Consider the following 6,479-nt stretch of genomic DNA (forward strand, 5'->3'; position numbering starts at 1 on the left):
GCTATGGAAGAATTTTGCATAAGTTATGGTTTCGGGTTCGATTATACCTGATGGCACTCCAGTAAGTAATAAATAATACTCATCTCAATAATGAATTCCAATTAAATAATATGCACACACACACACACACACACACACACACACACACATATATATATATATATATATATATATATATATATATATAAATGTCACATGATCGACTTGAGGGAGCGATTTGCTCCCCATTAGGGAGGCTGAGACCACCTGAGACCTGATGAAGACCGCGCTAAAATGCTAAGATTGTTTAATTGAATCCCGGACAACGGCAAGTATAAAAAACACTTTAATTAAAACAGATATATATATATGTTTTTTATTTGTTAAACCAGACATGTGTTTTGTTGTTGGAGAATGAAGAAACCGGAAATGTCAAAACAATGTGGAGATGAAACCAAACCTATCGTGGCCTCTGAATGATAGGTTTTGACCCTGAGGTCGTGTAAAAGGGATTTCATTTTTGGTCTCAAATGACAAAAACTCTGGTAATATTGTAGAAGTGCACACACGCAAATGTATCTGGGGTTTTCCCAGATACGTGGCTGGCTTTGATTGGTCCAGCAGATCGCCAGACCCCAACCCGTGGCCTTAGTATAAAAAGCCAATGCCTGCTAGGATTCGACAGATTTTGCGCCGAAATCTCGAGATAGAAGAAGCTCCTAACGCCTGACGACCCCCTCTCCGCCATACTGATCAGCATCCAGTGACGAAAAAAAGAGATTTGTGAAACTGGAAATGTTTTAGTAACTGAACGTTGTACATATGTAAAAAAGATCTGTAACTTTTGTGAAATTAACTTTTAGTAGATATAAACCCTGATTTTGTCTGTCTTCTTTCAAGCGCCTGCAAAGTTTTGCTTTCTGCTTTTCAACAGAATTCTACACAGGCCAAGAATTCAATGTGGAGGTTTCCTGGTAGACTTGACATCACGAGCCACAGTTTCCGAAGAAGTTGGAGGTCAGTTGCTGGACCTGAGAACGAGAGATCCGACCACTTAAAGAGGTGTGTGTTTACTATACGTTTTCACGCAAATATGACACAAGTATAAATCATGTAGAATATCTGCATGAATATAATTACACGTAATAGTTAACTAAAATTTATCATACCATGAGAAAACCGAAAAAAAACTAATAGGGGATTAATTAAAAGGAATGTTTAAAAGAATATGCAAATTAGCTAGATCTTTTGCAGATGAAGGCAATTTCACGACTCATGTATAACAAAGTTGTATTTTCTTTTGGAATAAATAGAAGAAAGGGGTTTAATATGAATATCAAAAAACAAAAACAATTTATTGGAGTATATATACGTATATCTATCTATCTATCTATCTATCTATATATATGTAGGGATAGAGAGGGACACACACACACACACACACATTTTTATCACTTTCCGGGAACGACTCAAAGTAAGGGATTTCTCTTCGTTCCCTTGTTTAATGCTAAGTTATTTGAATTTATTTTGAATTTTTATATTCTGTTTCTATTTCCACGTTTGTTTTGGGTTCGCAAATGTGCATAAGTAAGGAAGCGTATCTAGTCTACGTACTATAAATGAGAATTACTTCTTGACCTCGTGGCTGTTACTTGAGTATTTTCGTTTGACTTTACCTGAACTGATCCATTAGTTCCCGTGAGAGTGATAAGGCGGTGAGAAAGGCGATGGTGGACCAGAAGAGAGTCGAGGATGAAGCAAAATGAAAAAAAAAAAAAAAAAAAAAAAAAGATGGATACTGGCGCCATTACTTTTGGTATTGTGGCAGATTTCTGGTTCGCGTTTCGTTTTTCTTTCCTGTCCTGTTCTTTTTTTTTTTTTTTTGTGGTAACATCAGTCGGTCGAACGAGAGTGGCCCTTAAGTGCTTCGACTGCGGAAGGGAAAGGATAAAAAGCGTCTGAACTGACATAATCAACGCGAGAGATAAATGCAAATAATTCGCATACGCAGCTGGATGCAGCGGCAGATCGAACAGGTAAACCTTTATTACACGTAATGTGCATTATCGTACCAACCCTTCTGTATGTATGTATGTATATATATATATATATATATATATATATATATATATATATTACTTTTAACGAGTGTTCTTGGTTGTATACTACAAACATACTATCATGCAAACAAAACCCATAAGTTTGCACAAAACACACACACAGACATATAACGGGAAGTGACGTAGGTTTAAATTAAGGCTAGACAATCGAAAAAAGGGGATGCGACCCCCTACCTGTAGAAAAGTGCCCAGTTTAGGTTGAAGAAATTAATGTTTTTAGCTAATTGTTCAGTATTTGTCGTCTGAATGGTCGAGCTTCAAAACAATACTGATCTTGTAAAAAGTCGTCGTCTCTGTCGAAAGTTTTAGGCAGACACACAAACATACATACATAGATTTATATATTCGTAATTATAAATTTTCGACGCAAGGCGATTAAAAACATTGCTCTATATCTGAATACCCTTTATGTAAAATTTCAAATGTTTAGACCAGAAATTGTCTGAGTAATTTGGTAGAGATCGCAGAGGTCAATTTTTTAAAAATTTTGACCCCTATTATGACCCCTTAAAATTTATTGTTTTGGCCTCAAATCAAGTTATTATGTTTGATCCATGTCCAAGGAACCTATATCTAAAATTTCAAGTGTTTCGACTCAAAATTGACGGAAGAGTCTGGTAGAGTTCTCAAAGGTCAAATCAGCCAAATGTCTGGCAGAAAACGGATTACAAAGATTTTCCCCAATCTCGGTACCCTGTATATCAAATTTTGAGTCTGTATACTGAAAATTGACAGAGTTATTGCGTAGGAAAATGTACACAGAGACACACGTTCACTTATATACATGTATATAAATCTTCATGTTGAGATGATTAATCGGAATCGGGAAATGGAAAAATCATAAGTTTTTTGGAGGGTATCAGAATCGAAAAAAATTGTGTCCGTTTTCCGAAGCCAAAAACGATTCTTTTAATTATATTTTTATATTTGATGTTTTTTTCTTTTTAAATTTCCCTAACAGGTAGTAATGATAAAATGATAAATATTTATTGATTTTAAACTAATTATAAACTTGTGGCGGGGGGGGGGGTGATCTATAGATCCCCGCTGTCACAAGTGTGTTTTTACGCTTGAGAAAATATAAGCACATTCCAGATGTGTTTTTTACGGTAATCGTAACACAATAAGCATTTTATTAGCTAAATATTTAGAGATTCATAAAAGATTCGAATTAGAATCGGTACTTGTATCGGAATCGGGAATTTAATACAGAATCGGCAATTGTATTGGAATCGAGAAAAATATATTGGAATCTTTCCATCCCTATTACACACACACACACACACACACATATATATATATATATATATATATATATATATATATATATATACTAGCAAAAGTACCCGTCGTTGACTGGGTTCAAAAACAGCCTACAGAAAATGGACTCTGATTTATGAAAGTATGGTAGATTATGAAAAGGAAGGGTTTTAAATTTGGGTCGAATTTGGGGGTATCAAAACCAAAGCAAAATATGATAAAAGTAAAAATAAAATAGATAAACCTCATAATTCATTATACCATACCTGTTCACACTGAAACACTTATCACAATATTCTGTGGATCTATATTAAAAAAACCTTGTTAAACTTTGTGACATATTTCCATTCTATGGATGTCAGGTGCAAACGAACACCACATAATTTTATTATACCATATTTCTTCAAACTGAAACATAATTATCAAAGTATACTTACGCGGATAGATATGAAAAGTTTTTATTAAAGTTTGTGCCTATTTCTATTCTATGGAGGCCAGGCGCGAACACAGACCCCACAATTTTATCATACCATCCCTATTTAAGTTAAAACATACTTATCTAAGTATCCTTATGTACATCTATATCAAAAACACTTGTAAATGTTTTTTTTTTAATTTTTAAATTTTTTATGTCCATACTTAGTGGACCAGGCGCGAACGCAGACCCCACAATTTTAATGAACCACCGTTCTGCCAGATCAAACATACCCATTCCTCTGTCTCGATACATCTTCTATCATTATATGTAATCAGTTTTTTTTAAATAGTCAACCATATAGGAGCCTATTCGTGCCCAGACACACACACACATACACATTCAGCTTTATATTACACACACACATGCACACACACACATTCAGTTTTATATATATACTAGCATGGGTGCCCGGCGTTGCCCGAGTATTTGGAAGTGTATGTTGAGCAAAAAAGAAAAAGCAGTCATTTTTTTTTAATTTGACCTCTATTATGATCCCTTAAAATTTATAGTTTCGGGCTTAAATCACTTTATTAAGTTAGATCCAGGTTCAAGAAACCTATATCTAAAATTTCAAGTGTCTAGACCCAAAATTGTCGGAGGAGTTTGGTAGAGTTCTTAAAGGTCAAATCGTTGAAATTTGACCCCTTAACAGCCAAATTTCTGGCTGACACCCGTCACATCGATTTTCCCAAATCTCAGTACCCGGTATTTCAAATTTCGAGTCTATAGACTAAACATTGACAGAGTTATTGCGTAGGGAAATGTACACAGACAGACAGACAGACGCGTTCACTTTTATATATATATATATATATATATATATATATATATATATATATATATATATATATATATAGTTTAGGCTGTCTCCAGCTTTTCTGTCGGATGTTATTCTTTTAGCCTTTTCCCTGATGAGTTAATCTCATTAGGCTGCAGAAATTTTTAATCAGAGTTACCTTCTCCCGTGTGAGTTACCATCCAAAGCTGACGATGTTCACCTGTTCAAAGCGAGCTTTTTGAGACACACAGCTGTCGAGTATTTTTTAGGGATACAAAAGTCGTACCAATAGCTATGGGATTACAAAATCACATCTAACCAGTGTACAATTTGAGCTTTAATCTCCGAGTACCTAAGAGAGATGCACAAAACTTACTACCTTTGAAACACATTACCGCCGGACTGCTTCTCTGCTGATTATAACTGTTTTTTCTCTTCCCTGCAACCTCTTTCTCACTGAAGACAGCTTATGAGCCTCTCTTCTTTATCGTTAGTTTCATGGCAAGTGCTCGTCTGAGCTCCAATCTATGGTCCCCCCTCGCCAAACTTTCACGAGAAACACTCGTCTAGCTGAAACCACTATAAATAATTTTCCCGCTCTTTTGCTGTGTCTAAACCTAAACGTAGATTCTATGAACAAAGCTTATTTCTTAGAACTGCACGCCTGTGGAACTCTGTTCCGTTTGCCTGCTTTCCAACTGACAACAATATGATTGTCTTCAAGTCCAATGTGAACAAATTCTCGATGAGCCATCTCCTTAAGTAATCGAATTTACCCAATTCCTACCACCATCGATTACTACATTAGTCATAATCCTCGTGTGGCCTCCGGGTCTTGATAATTGGTGGCTCCTTTGTAAACAAGGCCGATAGCCATTAGTCGCATGCTCTCGTGTAATGAATGACTGCATGAATGTAGGATTGACATGAAATTCTTAAAGATAAACTAAAATGACCGAAAAATGGGCTGAAATGACTTAAATAAATAAAAAGTAAATGACTTAGAATGACTTTAATGAACTTAAGGATGAATTGAATGAACGTAAGAATGACTTGAATCGTTAAAAATAACTGAAATCCTTCAAAAACAACTTGAATGATCTGGAGAATGACATGAATGGCTTTGAGACTGACTGGTTGTGGAGTGGGTGATCATTATACATTAAATTAATACAGAAATGTGATCTCCCATTTTATATCACAAAGTTACAAACATAAGTGCAGTATGTAGTAAGAACAGATACTACACTTTGATCTTGGCCAAAAGGCCAAGAAAAGGGTATTTATTTGCTCCCTCACCGAGCAAATCAGGCAGCCGATTTTAAATGTGAGGAGTGAAGGGGAAATGAGGACCAACTCCCCGGGGGGTAGGGGAGCTGGATAGTGAAAATTGGTATGTAGGGTTGCCCCTACATTGACAAAGGTCTTATATGTGGGGTTTCCTCCACATATGGTCTTTACTTGCAGTATCTGCCAGAACAGATACAACACTTTGATCTTGGCCAAAAAGACCAAGAAAAGGGTATTTATTTGCTCCCCCACCGAGCAAATTAGGCACAAGGCCGATTTTTAATGTGAGGAATGAAGGGGAAATGGGGACCAACTCCCCGGGGGGTAGTGGAGCTGGATAGTGACAATTGGTATGAAGGGTTGCCCCTACATTGACCAAGGTCTTATATGTGAGGTTGCCCACACATATGGTCTTTGCTTGCAGTATCTGCCGGAACAGATGGTATTTATTTGCTCCCTCACCGAGCAAATTATGCACAAGGCCGATTTTTAATGTGAGGAGTGAAGGGGAAATGGGGACCAACTCACCGGGGAGTAGGGGAGTTGGATAGTGACAATTGCTATGAAGGGTTGC

General features: G+C 36.4%; 1 pseudogene; it reads right to left on the minus strand.

The window, feature by feature from the left end:
• Positions 1-5,758: 5,758 nt before the first annotated feature.
• LOC145244059 (U2 spliceosomal RNA) lies at positions 5,759-5,896 on the minus strand (annotated as a pseudogene).
• Between the last annotated feature and the right edge of the window lie 583 nt (positions 5,897-6,479).

The sequence above is a fragment of the Euprymna scolopes genome, chromosome 22, assembly GCF_053919585.1.
Source record: "Euprymna scolopes isolate OS-2025 chromosome 22, ASM5391958v1, whole genome shotgun sequence".
Classification (NCBI taxonomy): Eukaryota; Metazoa; Mollusca; class Cephalopoda; order Sepiida; family Sepiolidae; genus Euprymna; species Euprymna scolopes.